Raw genomic sequence first — 22,949 nt, forward strand, 5'->3', positions numbered from 1 at the left:
ACGTGCGATGAACCCGCCCCCGCCACGCAGCGATTGGTCGACCGTCGGGTCGCTCGACCGGACGATTGGTCGCCCTTCGCGTCACTCGATGCTAATGAGCGGATAATGAGCGGAATTTTGAACGTTTTTTGGATACTGCGGGCGCAATTTTTGTCTCGCCGAAACGTAAATACACTTATGACCGTTCCGGAATCGTAAGATTTCTTTTGATGTAACGCACGTGTAGGTACGCTCTATAACTTTAGAGTGTATAGCCTGACAGACAGAAGGACAGACAGACAGACAGACAGGTCGATCCTTTTATATATACAGATAAGATAATGGACTCTAGAATTTTTCCCACTACCGATGTCAGGCTTACTGGTCTGTAATTCCCCATTTTCTTTCTACCACCTTTTTTGAACAGTGGGGTAACATTAGCTACCCGCCAATCCATGGGAACTGTTCCAGAGTCTATCGAATTTTGGAAGATGACCAGCAATGCATCTACTATTTCTAGGGCCACTTCCTTAAGTACCCTGGATGTAGATTATCAGGCCCTGGGGATTTATCGGCCTTCAATCCCGTCAATTTCTCTAACACCATTTCCCTACAAATACTGATTTCTATCAGTTCCTCCCTTTCATTAGACCGTATGTTCCCCGACATCTCTGGGAGGTTATTTGTGTCCTCCTTTGTGAAGACAGAACCAAAGTATGTATTTAATTGGTCTGCCATTTCTTTGTTCCCCATTATAAATTCCCGATTCTGACTGCAAGGGACCTACGCTTGACTTCACCAATCTTTTTCTCTTCACATATCTATAAAAAAATTTACAGTCAGTTTTTATGTTCCCTGCAAGCTTACTCTCATACTGTATTTTCCCCCTCTTAATTAATCCCTTTGTCCTCCTTTGTTGAATCCTAAACTGCTCCCAATCCTCAGGTTTACTGCTTTTTCTGGCCAATTTTTATGTCTTCTCCTTCGATCTTATGCTATCTCTAATTTCCCTTGTTAGCCACGGTTGAATTACCTTTTTTGTTTTATTTTTATGCCAAACTGGGATGAACAAATTCTGTAGTTCATCCATGCGATCTTTGAATGTTTGCCATTGCCTATCCACCGTCAACCCTTTGAGTGACATTCCCCAATCAATCCTACCCAACTCGCGCCTCATACCATCGTAGTTTCCTTTATTTAAATTCAGGACCCTAGTCTCTGAGTCAACTACTTCACTCTCCATCTTAATGAAGAATTCTATCATATTATGATCGCTCCGACCCAAAGGGCCTCGCACAACAGGATTGCTAATTAATCCTTTCTCCAGTCTAAGATGGACAGATCTCTAGTTGGTTCCTCAACATATTGGTCCAGGAAACCATCCCGTATACACTCCAGGAATTCCTCCTCCACAGTATTGTTACTAATTTGATTAGCCCAATCTATATGTAGATTAAATTCACCCATGATAACTGCTGTGCCCTTATTGCACGCTTCTCTAATTTCCCTTTTAATGCCATCCCCGACCTCCGCATTACTGTTTGGAGGTCTATATACCACTCCCAATAACGTTTTCTGCCCCTTGGTATTTCTCAGTTCTACCCATACAGATTCCACATCATCAGAGCTAATATCCTTCCTTACAATTGTGTTAATCACCTCTTTAACCAGCAATGCTACCCCACCTCCTTTTCCTTTTTGCCAATCTTTCCTGAATATTGAATACCCCTGGATGTTGAGTTCCCAGCCTTGGCCACCCTGGAGCTATGTTGCCGTAATCCCAATCATATCACATTCGTTTACCTCTATTTGCGCAGCTAATTCATCCATCTTATGACGAATGTGCCTCGCATTAAGACACAAAGCCTTCAGGCTTGTTTTTTAACGCTCTTAGATCTTTTAGAATTATTATTTACTGTGGCCATGTTTGATTTAAACACTTGATTTCTCTGTCTGCCACTTTTGTTTTTCTCCTTCCTGTCTTTTGCTTTTATCCTTGTTTCCCTTTCCTCTGTCTCCCCGCTCAGGTTCCCAACCCCCTGCCATTTTAGTTTAAACCCTCCCCCAGAGCTCTAGCAAACACTCCCCCTAGGACATCGGTCCCGGCCCTTCTCAGGTGCAAACCGTCCATTTTGTATTGGTCCCGCCTCCCCCAGAACCGGTTCCAACGTCCCAGGAATTTGAATCCCTCCCCCTTGCACCATTCCTCTAGCCACATATTCATCTGAAATATCCTTCTATTTCTACTCTGACTAGCATGTGGCACTGGTAGCAATCCTGAGATTACTACCTTTAAAAAGTGAACATTATCCACCCGCCTGTTCCCTCAGCATAGGGGCCCCGCACCAACCTCCGGGACAGACAGGAAGTCAGGGAGCATCTGTAAATGGAGGAGAAATGGGGACTGGTCAGGGAGTGTCTGTAAATGGAGGACAAATGGTGGCTGGTCAGGGAGTGTCTGTAAATGGAGGAGAAATGGTGACTGGTCGGGGAGTGTCTGTAAATGGAGGAGAAATGGTGGCTGGTCAGGGAGCATCTGTAAATGGAGGAGAAATGGTGACTGGTCAGAGAGTGTTTGTAAATGAGGGAGAAATGGTGACTGGTTAGGGAGCATCTGTAAATGAAGGAGAAATGCTGACAAAAATCTACAGGAATGCATTGAAAGCAAAGCTGATTTATTTGACATATATCCAGAATATGAAACTCCAACCCAGTTATATGGTTAATAACACCAGCAGAAACAAACTCCAACTGTCAGAATGAACATGGTTCAGTCCTGGATGTGATTAACAGCAGCAACAACAGCAGAATCCAACCCCTGCAGTCACTGGTGAACTCGCTGGTGTCTCAGCAGTTGGGATGAATGAGTGAATCCCATCCCACACACTGAGCAGGTGAACGGCCTCTCCCCGGTGTGAAGTCGCTGGTGTGTCAGCAGATTGGATGACTGAGTGAATCCCTTCCCACACACTGAGCAGGTGAACGGCCTCTCCTCAGTGTGAACTCGCTGGTGTGTCAGCAGGTTAGATGACTGAGTGAATCCCTTCCCACACATGGAGCAGGTGAACGGCCTCTCCCCAGTGTGAACTCGTTGGTGTATCAGCAGTTCCTTTGTGCTTTTAAAGATCTTCTCACAGTCAGAGCATTTAAAAGGCCTTTTATCTGTGTGAACAAGTTGATGTGTAGTGAGGTGCGAATACCGAGTGAATCCCTTCCCACACTCAGAGCAGGTGAACGGTCTCTCCCCAGTGTGAACTCGCTGGTGTGTCAGAACATCGGATGAATTAGTGAATCCCTTCCCACACATGGAGCAGGTGAATGGCCTCTCCCCAGTGTGAAGTCGCTGGTGTGTCAGCAAGCTGGAGTGCTGAGTGAATCCCTTCCCACACACGGAGCAGGTGAACGGCCTCTCCCCGGTGTGAACTCGCTGGTGTGTCAGCAGGTTGGATGACTGAGTGAATCCCTTCCCACACACGGAGCAGGTGAACGGTCTCTCCCCGGTGTGAACTCGCTGGTGTGTCAGCAGGTTGGATGACTGAGTGAATCCTTTCCCACACACGGAGCAGGTGAATGGCCTCTCCTCAGAAGCTCGGATGAACGAGTGAATCCCTTCTTACACACAGAGCAGGTGAACAGACCCTCTCCAGTGTGAATGTGCTGGTGTTTCACAAGCTCAGATGAACAAGTGAATCTCTTCCCACACATGGAGCAGGTGAACAGCCTCTCCCCAGTGTGAATGCACTGGTGTCTCAGAAGCTCGGATGAACAAGTGAATCTCTTCCCACACATGGAGCAGGCGAACGGCCTCTCCCCAGTGTGACTGCGTCGATGAATTTCTAGATTCGATGGGGAACTGAATCCCTTCCCACAGTCCTCACATCTCCACGGTTTCTCCATGGTGTGGGTGTCCTTGTGTCTCTCCAGGTTGGATGATCGGTTGAAGCCTCGTCCACACACAGAACACGTGTACGGTTTCTCCCCGCTGTGAACGGTGTGATGTTTTTTCAGGTTGTGTAACTGGTTAAGGCTCTTTCCACAGTCAGTGTCCTGGAACACTCTCACTCGGGTGTGTGTGTCTCGGTGCTTTTCCAGTCACACTGACGTTTGAAATCTTCTCCCACAGACAAACATTTCTCCTGCTATATTAAAAGGCCGATGATATCCAGGTCCTGATGAATTGTGTCATTCTGTCAGATTTTGACGTGATGTTTGGTTTGAATTTCTCGTCTGCACATCCTCCCCTTCTAATGCCCTATAAAAGCAGTTTACAAAAGTCATGACTGTAAATACAGGATAGAAATTCGGATTTTATTCCCTTTCTCTCCTGAAGGTGGTGCTTGATGATAGGTTTGGGCCCCAGTCACTCTTTGCCCTCCAGTTCCTTGCTAATGGCAATTCTGAGCTTGTGGGCCTATACACTGAGCTGCCAGCATTTCGACCATGGAGAGCAGCACAGCCGCCGGCCCTGGCTGATTCTGTCTAGAAAAGCTGAGGCCAATGGTAGCACACCAACAACAACTTGCATTTACATAGCACCTTTAACGTAGTAAAACGTTCCAAGGTGCTTCACAAGAGCAGAATCAGGCAAAAATTGACCTTAGGGCCGAGGCAACTGAAGGCACGGCCACCAATGGTGGAGCAAAGGAAGTGGGGGATGCACAACAGGCCAGAATTGGAGGAATGCAGAGCTCATAGAATCAGAGAATGGTACAGCCCTTCGGCCCATTGTCCCAGAGCCAGCTCTTTGAATTTAGGCCCACTCCTCTGCTTTATCCCCACAGACCTGCAATTTGTTTCGCAATTCAAGTAGTTCTCCAATTCCCCTTTGAAAGTTGCCATTGAATCTGCTTCCACCACCACTTCAGGCAGTGCCTCCCAGGTCATAACAACTCGCTGCTTAAATTCTTTCCTCATGTCGCCGCTGGTTCTTTTGACAATGACCTTAAATCTGAGTCCTCTGGTTACCGACCCTTCTGACACTGGAGTCAGTTTCTCCTTATTAAGAGGGTTGTAAACATCTGGTCCACTTGGCACTGAAGTGTCTGAAACTCATAACAGGAAGTCCAGGAAACCAAAATACTGAAAAATGTTAAACTGTTCTGTTGACAAATGAAATCTCAATTTAAGTTTTAAAAGAATAAATTGTTTAATGGCTTCACACTGACTCACCCGACTCAGGTTCCGCCCCTCAAACACCGCGATTGGTTGCAGAATGCACTGCTCCCTTGGCCCTCCAGCCTCTGAACTCTCTTCCTATTGGTTCCCAGGGCCATCAATCACCACTTGCCAACATTACGCTGCCAGATGAGGTTCAGGGGCTCAGAGGAAGAAAGTAAATGAGGCCATGAATCTGAGTTGGGAAATACAATGAGAGAAACATGATTCAATTTGTAAACTAATCTATTTAAAATCAACGCAAATGAATTGTTGCCATTAATATATTCTTTTTGCGCCAAGTGTGAAACAAATGATGTTTTCCCACACACGGAACAGGTGAACAGCCTCTCCCCGGTGTGACTGCATCGATGAGATTCCAGCTCAGATGGGTAATTGAATCCCTTCCCACAGTCCCCACATTTCCACAGTTTCTCCGTGGTGCGGGTGTCCTTGTGTCTCTCCAGGTTGGACGATCAGTTGAAGCCTCATCCAAACACAGAACACGTGCACTGTTTCTCCCCGCTGTGAACGGTGCGATGATTTTTCAGGCTCTGTAACTGGTTAAAGCTCTTTCCACAGTCAGTGCACTGGAACGCTCTCACTCGGGTGTGTGTGTCTCGGTGCTTTTCCAGTCACACTGATGTTTGAAATCTTTTCCCACAGACAGAACAGACAAACATTTCTCCTTCCACATTCAGAGGCCGATGATATTCGGGTCCTGATGAATGGAGTGACTCTGTCAGATGTTGATGTGATGTTTGGTTTGAGTTTGCGGTGTGTAAATGCTGCCCTTCCCTCAGCCTGTAAAAGGAGTTTACAAAAGCCATCACTGTGAGTGCAGGATAGAAATGGACAAGATTCTCTCCTCCTGGTTCCTGGCCAAGGGGGCCGCGCATGCGCCCTGCTGCTCCCTGAGCCTCTCAAGATGGCGGCCGTTACCCCGGGCCTGTCACCGGGAGAAAGCTCCGCAGCTGCCGCCCCATTCGGGGCAAAGGCCCGGCCCGGAGGCTCTGGTTCAGGGCCTGAGGCCCACCCCAGGTGTTTGTGAAGCAGATAATGTTGAGTGTTTTAATAATGGGGCCTGGGGCCGCACTCGGGGTGTGTGCAGCCCGCGTCCCCTTGGGGTTCATTAACCCGCTCCCTCCACCAACTTTATAAACCCTGCGGTGCGGCCTACCCACAGTTTATTAATCTCCCGACCCCGCTCCTGCCGACCTGCAGCTCCGCCCAGTGAAGAACACGTGACCCAGGCCCGCGGCCTGATTGACGGGAGCTTCCAACCAATAGGGAGCGAGCGGGGCGGGGCTGGAGTTGCGAGCCGGCGGCGGGTCCTCCAACCAATCGGGGAGCCTGAGGGGCGGGACTAGCGCCGGCTGATTGTCTGATCCGCAGGGCAGCGAGTTTCTCCAGTCCCTTGTTCAGGGCACGGGGCCAGGGGAGGCTGTGGGCCTTTATTCCCCTTATTGGACACAAGGCTCTTTGTCTCACAACACACTGGCTCAGGTTTTAACAATCGCTTTACAGGGAATAGTGAATTGAAAATTGCAAAACTGAGATTGTTAGTTATACACAGGATTACACAGATATACGGCACAGAAACAGGCCATTCGGCCCAACCAGTCTATGCTGGTGTTTATGCTCCACACGAGCCTCCCATCTTTCCTCATCTAAATCTATCAGCATAACCCTCTATTCCCTTCTCCCTCATCTGCTTGTCCAGCCTCCCCTTAAATGCATCGATATTATTCGCTTCAACCACTCCCTGTGGTAGCGAGTTCCACATTCTCACCACTCTCTGGGTAAAGAAGTTTCTTCTGAATTCCCTATTGGATTTCTTGGTGACTATCTTATATTGATGGCCTCTAGTTATGCTCTTCCCCACAAGTGGAAACATTCTCTCTGTATCCACTCTACCAAAACATTTTCATAATTTTAAGGACCTCTATTAGGTCACCCCTCAGCCTTTTTTCAAGTGAATAGAGACCCAGCCTATTCATCCTTTCCTGATATGTATACCCTCGCATTTCTGGTATCATCCTTCTAAATCTTCTCTCCTCCCTCTCCGGTGCCTCTATATCCTATTTATAATATGGTGACCAGAACTGTACGCAGTTCTCTAAGGGCTGAATTTTGTCGGTGCTCAGAGTGCGGGTTTGGAGGCGAGTCCGCTGTCAAAATCACAAAAACTGACAGCAGGTCGTTATCCCGCTCTGAACCACCTCCTTGTGAGTTTCCTAAGTGTCGGGTCTGTCATCCCTGAACAGACCCAACACCAAGTGGTGGGTCAGCCAATTTAGATACTTTAAAGCTTGTTAAAAGGTAGTTAGAGCACCATTTTCCCAAGTACTTATCATTTTACCAGGTTTTTAATGAGGTTCCCGGAGAGCGGCTATCACGTCAGGTAAGTATGTCGGGTTCTCAATGACTGTGGATTGCTGTGAATAGGTGAAAGCTGCAGAAGTGGTCTAAAACCTACCATTTCACAGCTGTTCACTTCCCAATCTTAGAAGTTGGACCATTAATGATTTGGAACCCACTTTGGAGCTTTATACAAACACGATTTCCCTTTTATAAAACCATGTTGACTCTGCCTAATCATATCATCATTTTCTAAGTGCCCTGTTCCACTTCCTTAATAATGGATTCCAGCATTTTCCCGAGGACTGATGTCAGGCTAACTGGCCTGTAGATCCCTGTTTTCTCTTTCCCTCCTTTCTTGAATAGCGGGGTTACATTTGCTACCTTCCATTCCACGAGGACCTTTCCAGAATCTAGTGAATTTTGGAAGATCACGACCAATGCATCCACTATCTCTGCAGCCACCTCTTTTAGAACCCTAGGATGTAGCCGTCAGGTCCAGGGGATTTGTCGGCTTTTAGTCCCGTTAGTTTCTCAAGTACTTTTTCTGGACTGATATTAATTACTTTAAGTTCCTCACTCTCATTAGCCCCTTGGTTCCCCACTATTTCTGGAATCTCAACCTTCTCCAGTGTAGCTCACGCAGCTCCAGCTCACGCAGCCTAAGCTCGGGCTGTCTGCAGTGCGGCCGCAACATGCCCGTAGACTTGTACGAGTGGTCGGGACCTCTCGCCCTGACCGAGGTGGACGAGAAGCCTGCGCAGCCCCTCCGTGTCAAGTATGACAACGTGGACGAGATGTGCTGGGTAAAGTGCTGAGCCCGGCCCAGGTACTGACTGCAGCAGAGAGCTGAACACACAGGAACTGCTCCAGTGCCTGGAGCCGGCAACAAGAGGCAAGAAAAGCAAGGAAGGCACAGAGTCCAAAAGCAAGGAAGTTATGATGAACCTTCGTAAAACACTAGCTCAGCCTCAACTGGAGTATTGTGTCCAATTCTGGGCCCCACACATTAGGAAGGATGTGAAGGCCTTAGAGATGGTGCAGAAAAGATTTACAAGAATGGTTCCAGGGATGAGGGACTTCAGTTACGTGGATAGACTGGAGAAGCTGGGGTTGTTCTCCCTAGAGCAGAGAAGGTTGGGAGGAGATCAGATAGAAGTGTTCAAAATCACGAGGGGTCTGGACAGAGTAGAGAGAGAGAAACTGTTCCCATTGGCGGAAGGGTCGAGAACCAGAGGACACAGATTTAAGGTGATTGGCAGAAGAACCAAAGACGACATGAGGAAAAACTTTTTTACGCAGCGAGTGGTTAGGATCTGGAATGCACGACCTGAAACGGTGGTGGAGGCAGATTCAAGCACAGCTTTCAAAAGGGAATTGGATAAGTTCCTGAAGTAAAGAAATGTGCAGGGTTACGGGGAAAGGGCGGGGAGTGGGACTCGCTGAAGTGGTCTTGCAGAGAGCTGGCATGGGCTCGACGGGCCGAATGGCCTCCTTCTGTGCTGTAACCATTCTCTGACTTTAAGCTTATATTGTGGTGAATAACAGACAAAACCTGTTCTTTCCCCTGATCTGATTACAGTTTCCAACCAGTCGATTCAGTGAATGGAATGTCTTATCAGTGTTGCCATGGTGACCTGTCTGCAGTGAAACGCCTGTTTGAGTTTCTAACTCAGACTAAACTTCTCTTTCCCATAATACACATTATATCAGACATTTGATGTCAATGTATTTCAGCCATGTTATGTTAATATCTCTAAAATCTACAGGGAGATCAGATACACAAATCTTTAAAAGTTGGAGGATAAGTTTATAAAGTGGTTTAAAAATGTTACCCGAGGTTTTTTATAAATGGGGCGTAGAAAACAAAACCATCGGTTCAGCTACAGTTAGAATAAGTTTTGGGCATCTTACACTAGGAAGGATGTCGGGGCCACAGAGAGGCTGCAGAATAAATTAACTGAGGTTATACCTGGAGTGTATGTGCGTTTAAGAGCCCCATGTGTACTGTAATGCCGGTAATGGCCACTCGGGCTATATAAGCCTGTATATTGTGTTGTATCAGTTAGTTCCCCTCCAGACTTTGTTTAGTAAACACCTGTGAAACCAACTCCTGTCTTCAGTGTCTCTATCAACACACGGACACAACAGTGGCGATGAATTGGAAACGGACTTACCTGCAATTCGGCAGCACCTCAAGGACATCGATTCCTCTGGCTTCCAAAGTTGAAAAGAAATCAAGAAAAAGAAAAAGCTGTGGTTTCACCAGCTAGTCAAGCTGGTGGCAGGTACTGCAATAATGCTTCCTGGGCGTCGGGCTGGGGCTCCAGCGGCTGGCTCTGCAGCTAGGCCAAGCAGTGAAAGCGGAGGCAAGCAGTAACAGATGGGGAGGGAGCACTCGGGAGACGGCCGGCGCTGCAAGCAGGTCGGCATTCAGACCTAGAGAGAGAGTCCGGTGGGAACGAGTCTCCAACTGTAAATAAATAAATAAAAAGAACGGAAACCGCGGGAAACAGCGTTGTCATCGGCAGCAGCGGCGGGGAAGCACGGGAAGTGCCATATCTTTTCTGCAGAAAAGAAAGAAAAGCGCGGGAAGCGCCATTTTTTTCTAGGATGCCTAAGTCTGGCAATATTGATGCTTTTGATAACAAGATAGAGGATTGGACCACATATGTGGAAAGAGTGGAGGTATATTGCACTGCAAATGGAATAGAAGATGAAAAAAAAAGCTTCAGTACTTCTCAATCTAATGGGCGCAAAGACATACAAGCTGTTACGAAACTTAATCACTCCAGCCGAACCGATGGACAAGAATTTGAAGGAGATTGTTGATACCCTACACTGCCAATTTGGGGCAGGACTGGCAGATTCTCTACGAGACAAATTCATCTGCGGTCTCCTAAGTGAAGGAACACAAAAAAGGCTACTTTCTGAGAAAGATTTGACACTGGACAAGGCTTTCAGTACAAGAGGAGCTGCAGAGATACAGCAAAAGCCACAGGACTTCGGCACCAATGAAATGACACGGGTTTCGAGAGATGTTATCGCTGCAGCAGATCCACCCATGACCAGAGGGACTGCTGGTTCAAGGACAAAGCATGCAGGCAATGCGAAAAGATGGGACACATTACACGTGTATGCCGATCTGGAAACAAAAAATCCACTCACAGAAAGAAAATCAATAAGGAAAAGTACAGAAAGGTACAAATGATGACGGACAGTAGCTCCGAAGACCAGAAGAGCAATAGCGACTCCGGAAACAAGAGACTAAGCTCTCTCAAATTACATAATGTAATTGCCAAAGAAGATTACCAGACCATTTGGGTTACCCTCACAACAGCAGGGTCCCCAGTTAAAATGGAGCTAGATACAGGATCAGCTCTGACCGTCATAAATTGATGGGATTACGAGCGGCTTTTTCCGCATATACCTTTAAAAGACACATCCATTATCTTGAAAACATATACGGGGCAGAAAGTATACCCCAAAGGAAAAATAAGGGTGCCTGTTGTATACAACGGCAAGGAAATACAGAAGTTGTATTTATACGTTCTACAAGATGGTGGTCTACCACTGTTGGGGCGTGAATGGATCAGGAAAATACGTTTAGACTGGCACTCCATTCAGGCACTGACGGTGACCAGTAAGAAAAAAAATGATGATGATGTCATACCTGAACGATTAAAAGACATCTTGGCCAACGCCAAGGAAGTGTTTCAAGAGAAACTAGGAACCTTGAAAGGCATCACCGCCTCAATAAAAGTGGAAGATGCGGCAATTCCCAAGTTTTTTAAGGCAAGACCGGTGCCATACGCAATTCGTCCAGCAGTCGAGGCAGAGTTGGAGAATTTGGAAAAGGCAGGCGTATTATCCAAAATAGATTGGAGCGAGTGGGCAACACCCATCGTCCCGGTCATGAAGAAAATGTTGAATAATGATAAATCTGAAGAACAGAGAAAAATTCGCATCTGTGGAGACTTCAAGGTGACTGTAAACCCGGTCCTTCACACGGTACAGTATCCTCTTCCGAGGATAGAAGATATTTTCGCCTCATTTCCGGAGGGAAACGTTTCACCAAAATTGACTTGGCACAGGCATATCTACAGATGGAGGTTGAAGAGGCCTCTAAAAAGTATCTCACAATAAATACACACAAAGGCCTGTACCAGTACAATCGACTGGTTTTCGGAGTAGCATCCGCTCCAGCTATCTGGCACGGAGCTATGGAGCAAGTCCTCCAAGGGATTCCGGGGACTCAATGCTACCTAGACGACATCCTTGTAACGGGAGAAAATGACAACGAGCACCTTGCCAATTTGGAGCAGGTGCTCACTAGGCTGGGAGAACGGGGCCTACGAGCAAATCGCCCCAAGTGCGAATTTTTCCAGAATCAAATATCATATTGTGGCCACATAATTAATAAGGAAGGGTTGCATAAGTCACCTGAAAAAATTGAAGCAGTCATAAAAGCCCCAGCACCTGAAAATGTTTCACAATTAAGGTCGTTCCTGGGATTAATAAATTACTATCATAAATTTTTACCGAAGTTATCAACTCTTCTACACCCTCTTAATGAACTGCTACAAACAGGAGTAATTTGGAAATGGAGCGAAGACTGTAAACGTGCCTTCCATAAATGCAAAGACTTAATCACGTCCAAAGAAGTTTTGGCTCATTACAACCCATCACTGCCAATCAGACTGGCATGCGATGCATCCCCTTATGGCGTAGGAGCAGTATTATCGCAGAAATTCCCTGATGGCTCGGAACGGCCGATAGCTTTTGCGTCACGCTCATTGAACTCCGCTGAGCGTAACTATGCCCAAATCGACAGGGAAGCACTCAGCCTGGCATGGGGAGTGAAGAAATTCAACCATTACCTACACGGACAAAAATTTACCTTGTTGACTGACCATCAACCACTCATCTCCATATTCAACCCTAAAAAGGGTGTTCCCATTATGACAGCGCAAAGGCTACAGAGGTGGTCCCTTTTTCTAGGGGCACACCAATACAACATAGAATACAATGGATCAAAACAGCATGGGAATGCTGACGGGTTATCGTGCCTACCGTTGCCAACGGTAGAAGAAGCACCTACCGTAGACCCAGTGGAGATTTTCCACTCTACCATAGTCGAATGTCTACCAGTAACAAATTCTGCCATTGAAAGGGAAACTAGAAATGACCCAACTCTCTCACGAGCCTATGATTTAACAGTGAAGGGATGTCCAGCACATGGCGAACCACTGTTGCCAGCATTCTCGCAAAGAAGAGAACAGCTGTCAGTGTGCTGAGGAACCTTGATGTGTGGATCCAGAGTGGTGATTCCACCCAAACTCCAGGATAAAGTTCTAAAGGAGCTTCACGAGGGGCATCTGGGTGGAGTGAAAATGAAGAACCTAGCCAGGGCGTTTGTATGGTGGCCAGGTATCGATGGAGACATCGAAGAAATGACCAAGAGCTGCCTAGGATGCCAGAAGGTCCAAAACGCTCCACCACAAGCCCCTCTACATCCATGGGAGTGGCCCTCATCCCCCTGGCAAAGGGTACACATCGACTTTGCTGGTCCATTTTGTGGTGTATGTGCCGTTAAGAGCAATTATGGTGTATGTGCCTTTAAGAGCCCCAGGTGTGCGTAATGCTGGTAATTGCCACTTGGGCTATATAAGCCTGTGTATTGTGTATATCCTTTAGAAACCCCCCCCCCAGACTTGCTTAGTAAATACCTATGAACCAACTCCTGTCTTCAGTGTCTTTATCTACACACGGACACTACAGTGGCGACGAAGTGGAAACGGACTTACCTGCAATTCGGCAGCACCTCAAGGACATCGATTCCTCCAGCGTCCAGAACACTCAAGGAAGTAAGAGAAACTGTGGTTTCACCAGCTGGCCAAGCTGGTGACAGGTACTGCGCTAATCCTTCCTGGGCGTCAGGCTGGAGCTCCAGCGGCGGGCTCTACAGCTGAGACAGGCAGCGAAATCGGAGGCAAGCAATAACGGACTGGGAGGGTGCACTCGAGAGACGGCCGGCGCGGCAAGCAGGTCAGCGTTTAGACCTCCGTCGGGAACGAGTCTCCAACAGTGAATAAACGGAAACCGCAGTAAAACCGCGTTGTTATCGGTAGTAGCGGCGGAAAAGCGCGGGAAGCGCCATATCGTTGCTACAGAGAGGAAAAAAAAAATAAAGCGCGGGAAGCGCCATATCTTTTCTGAAATGCCTAAATCTGGTAATATTGAGGCTTTTGATGGCAAAATAGAAAATCGGGCCACATACGTGGAAAGAGTAGAGGTTTATTGCACTGCAAATGGAATAACAGATGAAAAAAAAGCTTCAGTACTTCTGAACTTAATGGGCGCGAAGACATACGGGCTGTTACGAAATTTAATCACTCCAGCCAAACCAAAGGACAAGACTTTTAAAGAAATTGTTGATACCCTGCAGGAGCATTTAAACCCAACACCGCTGCTGATAGCGGAACGATTCAAGTTCTTCAAGAGAAATCAACACAAGAATGAAAGTAACGCTGATTACCTAACCAAATTAAGAAAGCTATCAAAGTACTGCCAATTCGGAGCAGGACTATCGGATTATCTTCGAGACAAATTTGTTTGCGGTCTCTTAAGTGAAGGAACACTAAAAAGACTGCTTTCTGAAAAAGATTTAACATTGGACAAAGCTTTCAGTATGGCTGTATCATACGAAGCAGCAGCAAAAGGAGCTGCAGAGATACAACAAGAGACACAGGACTTCGGCACCCATAAAATGACACAGGAGTTCGGAAGATGTTATCGCTGCGGCAGATCCACCCATAACCAGAGGGACTGCTGGTTCAAGGGCAAAGCATGCAGGCAATGTGGTAAGATTGGACACATTGCACGGGTATGCCAATCTGGACAAAATAAATCCACTGACAGAAAACAAAAAATCAATAAAGAAAAGTACAGGAAGGTACAAATGATGACGGACAATAGCTCCGAAGACCAGAATAGCGATAGCGACTCCGGAAACAAGAGACTAAGCTGTCTCAAATTACATAATGTACTTGCAAAAGAGGATTACCAAACCATTTGGGTTACCCTCACAATAGCAGGGTCCCCAGTTAAAATGGAGCTAGATACAGGATCAGCTCTAACCGTAATAAATCGACGAGATTACGAGAGGCTATTTTCGCATATACCTCTAAAAGACACATCCATTATCTTAAAAACATATACGGGGCAGAAAGTCTACCCCAAAGGAAAAATAAGGGTGCCTGTGGTATACAACGGCAAAGAAATACAAAAGTTGTATTTATACATTCTACAAGATGGTGGTCCACCGTTGTTGGGACGTGAATGGATAAGGAAGATACATTTAGACTGGCACTCCATTCAGGCACTGACGGTGACCAGTAAGGAAAAAAACAATGATGACATCATGCCTGAACGATTAAAAGACATATTGGCCAACGGCAAAGAAGTGTTTCAAGAGAAACTAGGAACCTTGAAAGGCATCACCGCCTCAATAAAAGTGGAAGATACAGCAATTCCAAAATTTTTTAAGGCAAGACCGGTGCCATACGCAATACGTCCGGCAGTCGAGGCAGAGCTGAAGAATTTGGAAAAGGCAGGCGTATTATCCAAAATAGATTGGAGCGAATGGGCAACACCCATCGTTCCAGTCATGAAAAAAACATTGAAAAATAACTCTGAGGAACAGAAAAAAATCCGCATCTGTGGGGACTTTAAGGTGACTGTAAACCCGGTCCTTCACACGGTACAGTATCCTCTTCCGAGGGTAGAAGATATTTTCGCCTCACTATCCGGAGGGAAACGTTTCACAAAAATTGACTTGGCACAGGCATATCTACAGATGGAGGTTGAGGAGACCTCTAAAAAGTATCTCACAATAAACACACACAAAGGCCTGTACCAGTACAATCGACTGGTTTTTGGAATAGCATCAGCTCCAGCTATCTGGCAAAGAGCTATGGAGCAAGTCCTGCAAGGGATTCCGGGGACTCAATGCTACCTAGACGACATCCTTATAACAGGAGAAAACAACAACGAGCACCGTGCCAATTTGGAGCAGGTGCTCACTAGGCTGAAAGAACGGGGCCTACGAGCAAATCGCCCCAAGTGCGAATTTTTCCAAAATCAGATATCATATTGTGGCCACATAATTAATAAGGAAGGGTTGCATAAGTCACCTGAAAAAATTGAAGCAGTTATAAAAGCCCCAGCACCTGAAAATATTTCACAATTAAGGTCATTCCTGGGATTAATAAATTACTATCATAAATTTTTACCGAACTTATCAACTATTCTACACCCTCTTAATGATCTTCTACAGACAGGAGTGATTTGGAAATGGAACGAAGACTGTAAACGTGCCTTCCATAAATGTAAAGACTTAATCACATCTGAGAAAATTTTGGCTCATTACAACCCATCACTACCAATCAGACTGGCGTGCGATGCATCCCCTTACGGCATAGGAGCGGTATTGTCCCATAGATTCCCTGATGGCTTGGAACGGCCGATAGCTTTTGCGTCACACTCATTGAACTCAGCTGAGCGTAACTATGCCCAGATAGACAGGGAAGCACTCAGCCTGGTATGGGGAGTGAAGAAATTCAACCATTACCTACACGGACAAAAATTTACCTTGCTGACTGACCATCAACCCCTCATCTCCATATTCAACCCTAAAAAAAGGTGTCCCCATTATGACGGCACAAAGACTACAGAGGTGGTCCCTTTTTCTAGGGGCACACCAATACAACATTGAATACAAAGGGTCAAAACAGCATGGGAATGCTGACGGTTTATCACGCCTACCGTTGCCAACGATAGAAGAGGCACCTACAGTAGACCCAGTAGAGATATTCCACTCTACCATAGTGGAATGTCTACCGGGACAAATTCTGCCATTGAAAGGGAGACAAGAAATGACCCTACTCTCTCACGGGTCTACGATTTAACAGTGAAGGGATGGCCAGCACATGGCGAACCACTGTTGCCAGCATTCTCGCAAAGAAGAGAACAGCTGTCAGTGTGCCGAGGAACCTTGATGTGTGGATCCAGAGTGGTGATTCCACCCAAACTCCAGGATAAAGTGCTAAAGGAGCTTCACGAGGGGCATCTGGGTGGAGTGAAAATGAAGAACCTAGCTAGGGCGTTTGTATGGTGGCCAGGTATCGATGGAGACATCGAAGACATGACCAAGAGCTGCCTAGGATGCCAGAAGGTCCAAAATGCTCCGCCACAGGCCCCTCTACATCCATGGGAGTGGCCCTCATCTCCCTGGCAAAGGGTGCACATCGACTTTGCTGGTGCATTTATGGACTCAATGTTCTTAATCGCAGTTGATGCACAGTGGCATAGTGGTTAGCACTGTTGCCTCACAGCGCCAGGGACCCGGGTTCGAATCCGGCCTCGGATGACTGTCTGTGTGGAGTTTGCACATTCTCCCCATGTTTGCGTGGGTTTCCTCCGGGTGCTCCGGTTTCCTCCCACAGTCCAAAGATGTGCAGGTTAGGTTGATTGGCTATGATAAATTGACCCTTAGTGTTAGGGGGATTAAATACATGGGGTTACGGGGATAGGGTGGGATATGTGTTGGTGTAGGGGTTACGTGGATCGGGTGGGATATGTGTCGGTGCAGGCTCGATGGGCCGAAATGGCCTCTATCTGCACTGTGGGGTTTCTGGTTTCTGGTTTCTGGTTTCACACTCCAAGTGGCCGGAGGTAATAAAGATGTCCTCCACCAGCACGGAAAAAACCATCACAGTATTAAGGACCATATTTGCCAGGAATGGGCTGCCGGAGCAGATATGTTCTGATAATGGACCGCAATTTGTGTCTGAAGAATTCAGAAAGTTCTTAAAGAACAATGGGGTAAAGCACTACACGTCCGCCCCATACCATCCCACCACCAATGGATTGGCTGAAAGGTTTGTCCAGACCTTTAAGAAGGCCATCAAGGCCATGGGTAATGAAGACATAAAACTTCAGCACAAGGTGGATAACTTCTTATTTGCATATAGGAATGCAACGCATATGGTTACTAACCAAACTCCTGCCATGATGTTCTACAATAGAAACCTAAGATGCCGGCTGGATTTGGTCAAGCCCAACATCCGAAGGGACGTGGAGAACCGGCAGTTTCAGGGCATGAATGAAAGGCCAACTAGGGCCTTCCAGATAGGCCAACCGGTTTTGGCCCGGGACTACTGTACCGAGAAATGGCAGCCTGGAACTATCTGCACACGATTAGGACCACTGATGTATACCGTGGACATCGGAGACAGCATAATAAGGCGCCATGCTGACCAAATCATCAAGTCATCCAAAAAGGGACAACCTACACCACCACTCTATACATCTAACGATGAAGTAGAGATACCCATATCTACCTCCGATCCGGTGATACTGGAGCCCGATGAACCCGACACTGGCCTTCAAGCCGAATCAGCCTTGCCAGAAGAACCTACTACACCACCAGAAACTACTTCACCCCCGAGGCGTTAACCGGACCGAGTCAGGAAGCCTCCTGAGAGACCAACTTATAATTAATTAATACAGCAATGTATATTATTTTGCATATAACATGTAATTAATAATTACTTAAAATATGATGTACTAATTAGCTAGAAGGGGAGGAATTGTGGTGTATGTGCCTTTAAGAGCAATTATGGTGTATGTGCCTTTAAGAGCCCCAGGTGTGCGTAATGCCGGTAATTGCCACTTGGGCTATATAAGCCTGTGTATTGTGTATATCCTTTAGAAACCCCCCCCCCCAGACTTGCTTAGTAAATACCTATGAACCAACTCCTGTCTTCAGTGTCTTTATCTACACACGGACACTACACATTTATGGACTCAATGTTCTTAATCGCGGTTGATGCACACTCCAAGTGGCCGGAGGTAATAAAGATGTCCTCCACCACCACGGAAAAAACCATCACAGTATTAAGGACCATATTTGCCAGGAATGGGCTGCCGGAACAGATCTGTTCTGATAATGGACTGCAATTTGTGTCCAAAGAATTCAGGAAGTTCTTAAAAAGCAATGGGGTTAAGCACTACACGTCCGCCCCATACCATCCCGCCACCAATGGATTGGCTGAAAGGTTTGTCCAGACCTTCAAGAAGGCCATAAAGGCCATGGGTAATGAAGACATAAAACTTCAGCACAGGTGGATAACTTCTTGTTCGCATACAGGAATGCAGCACATATGATTACAAACCAAACTCCCGCCATGATGTTCTTCAATAGAAACCTAAGATGCCGGCTGGATTTGATCAAGCCAAACATCAGAAGGGACGTGGAGAACCGACAATTTCAAGGCATGAATGAAAGGCCAACTAGAACCTTCCAGATAGGTCAACAAGTTTTGGCCCGGGACTACCGTACTGAGAAATGGCAGCCTGGAACTATCTGCACACGACTAGGACCGCTGATGTATACCATAGACATCGGAGAAAGCATAATAAGGCGCCATGCTGACCAAATCATAGAGTCATCCGAAAAGGGACAACCTACACCACAACTCTATACGCCTAATGATGAAGTAGAGATACCCATATCTACCTCCGATCCGGTGATACTGGAACCCGATGAACCCGACACTGGTATTCAAGCCGAATCAGCCTTGCCAAAAGAACCTACTACACCACCAGAAACTACTACACCACCGAGGCGTTATCTGGACCGAGTCAGGAAGCCTCCAGAGAGACTGACTTATAATTAATTAACTGCCGCAATGTGTAGATTATTTTTCTTGTAACATGTAATTAATGATTACTTAAAATATTATGTACTGGTTGGCTAAAAGGGAAGGAATTGTAGAGTATGTGCCTTTAAGAGCCCCATATGTACTGTAATGCCGGTAATGGCCACTCAGGCTATATAAGCCTGTATATTGTGTTGTATCAGTTAGTTCCCCTCCAGACTTTGTTTAGTAAACACCTGTGAAACCAACTCCTGTCTTCAGTGTCTCTATCAACACACGGACACAACAATACCACGGATAAGAGGCTTTAGTTATCAGAGAATCAGAGAATGATACAGCACAAAAGGTGGCCATTTGGTCCATCATGCTTGTGCCAGCTCTTTGGGAGAGCTATCCAATTAGTCCCACTCCCCTGCTCTTTCCCCATATCCTGGTAAATGTTTTCCCTTCAAATATTTATCCATTTCTCTTCTGAAAGTTACGCTTGAATCTGCTTCCTCCACCCTTTCAGGCAGTACATTTTCAGATCATAATAACTCGCTGGGTAAAAAACTGTTTCCTCATGGTGAGCTGACTGCAGTGAAGCGCCTGTTTGAGTTTCTAACTGAGGCGAACTTCTCTTTCCCAGGAGGAGAGACGAGAGAAACTGGGGCACTTCTCATTAGAACAAAGCAGGGTGAGAGGAGATGTGAGTGAGGTGTTTAAACTTGATCAACGACACCGACCAAAATATCAGAGACACTCCCTGTCCCTCAGGACCTGTGTCCAGGGGAGAAGCTGATGGGTTTATTAGATCATCTTTGGGTTAAATGTTCTGCTCGTGGAGCTGAGCCCCTAGTGTCAGCATCAAACACTCTCCAGTCAGGTACAGCACGGGTTAGATACAGAGTAAACCCATCAGCCGCTCCCCGACACAGATACCGAGGGACAGGGAGTGTCCGGGACAATGACATTTCTCACTCAATAAAGTATAAATTGATCCTGTACCTCTCCCCATTAATCCTGGGCTCCACACGGGGTGAATCCTGCTCCTGTTTCCCTTCCTGTAACAGCACTGAGCTAAACCCAGCCCATAATGAGCAGGGCTCAGGGAGGTTGGTTGCTAGGCACTGCAGTGATGTCATAAAGCAGGGCCATTCAGCCCAGCTGGGCATCTCCTTGTCCCTTTAAAGGTGGAGAGCCGGGACACCCTGTCTCCAAACACATCCCACCTGTTCATACTGAGAATCCCCAGGGAAGGCCCAAGGCCCAGAGTGTGGAACACAACCAAGGGGGAAAGAGGAGGGGAGAAGGGGAGGTACATCAAGGAATCTGGACTGAGGGACACCAAGCTTCAGTTTTAGAGCCTGTAGACTTCAGGAGGGGAAGACTGAGTTCAGTAGTTTTCAGATACAGGGAGAGAACAAGGAGCAGATGGGGAGACTGGTGTGGATTCCAGCACAGTGAGGATGTAGGGGGAGGGAGATTGTGTCGGGCCGTGTGTAAAGTCTGTGGGTTGTGCAGTTAATTACGACACAGACTTCAGGAGTAACATACAACAGGACTTTACTATTCGAAGGTCAGGGCGAATCTGCCCAATAAGTCATGCCACAGCACTTATATACCGGTGTGGTCACCGTCGGTATTACCGTATACAGAAGCCAAACAAGTAGTGCCACACCTAAAATAGTTCTCTTAAAGGTGAACGGTTACATACATAGTCTCTTAAAGGTAGACGGTTACATACACTACAATCCTCCCTTTTTAGCTTACAACATACGTATTTCCCATTAAACATACATTATATCATATATACAACTTTATGCAAGACAGTTCACAGATTCAGTCTCTCTGGAGGTTTCCGGACTCTGTCCGGATAACGCCTCAGTGGTGTCGTCATTCCTGGCGGGGTAGTAGGTGCTTCTGACAAAGTCGATTCGGCTTGAAAGACAGTGTCAGGTTCCTCTGATTCCAGTGTTACCAGATCGGAGGTAGGTGTTCTGGGTATCTCGGTTTCAACAGTAACCGGGTAAGGTGGTGAAGTAGGTTGGCCAGTTGTGGCTGACCCTATGATCTGGTCAACATGGCGCCTTATTATACTGTCCCCAAGATCCACCGTATACATCAACGGCCCTAGCCTTTTTCCAATAGTTCCAGGCTGCCATTTCTCGGTACGGTAGTCCCGGGCCAAAACTTGTTGACCTATCTGAAAAGATCTAGTGGCCCTTTCATTCATGCCCTGGAATTGCCGGTTCTCTACGTCCCTTCTGACGTTTGGCTTGAGCAAATCCAGCCGGCATCTTAGTCGTCTATTAAAAAACATCATGGCGGGAGTTTGATTTGTGACCGCATGTGTTGCATTCCTGTACGCCAACAAGAAGCTATCCACCTTATGTTGTAAATTAATGTCTTCATTACCCATGGCCTTCTTGAAGGTCTGGACAAACCTTTCAGCCAATCCATTGGAGGCGGGATGGTATGGGGCTGACGTGTAGTGCTTAACCCCATTGCTCTTTAAGAATTTCTTGAATTCTTCGGACACAAATTGCGGTCCATTATCAGAACAGATCTGTTCCGGCAGGCCATTCCTAGCAAACATAGTCCTTAACACTGTGATGGTTTTTTCCGTGGTGGTGGTGGTCATCTTTATTACCTCCGGCCACTTGGAGTGTGCATCCACCGCTATTAGGAACATTGAGTCCATAAATGGACCAGCAAAGTCAATGTGTACCCTTTGCCAAGGAGATGAGGGCCACTCCCATGGATGCAGCAGAGCCTGTGGTGGCGCGTTCTGAACCTTCTGACATCCTAGGCAGTTCTTAGTGATTTCTTCGATGTCTACATCGATGCCTGGCCACCATACAAGCGCTCTTGCTAGGTTCTTCATCTTCACTCCACCCAGATGTCCCTCGTGCAGCTCCTTTAACACCTTCTTTTGAAGTTTGGGTGGAATCACCACTCTAGATCCACACATCAGGGTTCCTCTACACACTGACAGCTGTTCTTTCCTCTGTGAAAATGCTTGCAGTGTTGGTTCGCCCTGTGCTGGCCATCCCCCCACCGTTAAATCATAGACTCGTGAAAGAGTCGGGTCATTTCTTGTTTTGTTTTCGATCATCGAATTTGTTATTGGTAGACACTCCACTATGGATGAGTGGAACATCTCTACCGGGTCCAATGTAGTCGCTTCTTCTACTATCGGCAATGGCAAGCGCGATAACCCATCAGCATTTCCATGCTGTTTGGACCTTTTGTATTCAATGTCATATTGGTGTGCCCCAAGTAACACGGACCACCTTTGTAACCTTTGTGCTGTCATGGTGGAAACGGCCTTGTTTGGGTTGAATATGGACACCAACGGCTGGTGGTCTGTCAGTAATGTGAACTTCTTACCTTGCAGGTAATGATTGAATTTCTTCACGCCCCACACAAGGCTGAGGGCCTCCCTATCTATTTGAGCATAATTTTGCTCCGCGGAGGTCAATGATCGGGACGCGAATGCCACTGGCCTTTCCGAGCCATTTGGTAACTTGTGTGAAAGTACTGCTCCAATTCCATAAGGGGAAGCATCACAAGCTAGACGAAGGGGTAACGTTGGGTTGAAATGAGCCAACACTTCTTCAGAGGTAATCAACTCCTTGCTTCTGCGAAAAGCCTTTTTACATTCCTCACTCCACTTCCATGGTATTTCTTTCCGCAACAGAGCATTCAGCGGATGCAGCACAGTGGATAGATTTGGCAGAAACTTGTGAT

General features: G+C 46.8%; 1 pseudogene; it reads right to left on the reverse strand.

The window, feature by feature from the left end:
* Positions 1–22,949, reverse strand: part of LOC147118787 (uncharacterized) — a 142,908-nt pseudogene that overhangs the window by 111,190 nt on the left and 8,769 nt on the right.

This window comes from Somniosus microcephalus, chromosome 4 (assembly GCF_052327205.1).
Source record: "Somniosus microcephalus isolate GS21.2 chromosome 4, FLI_Smic_1.0, whole genome shotgun sequence".
Classification (NCBI taxonomy): domain Eukaryota; kingdom Metazoa; phylum Chordata; class Chondrichthyes; order Squaliformes; family Somniosidae; genus Somniosus; species Somniosus microcephalus.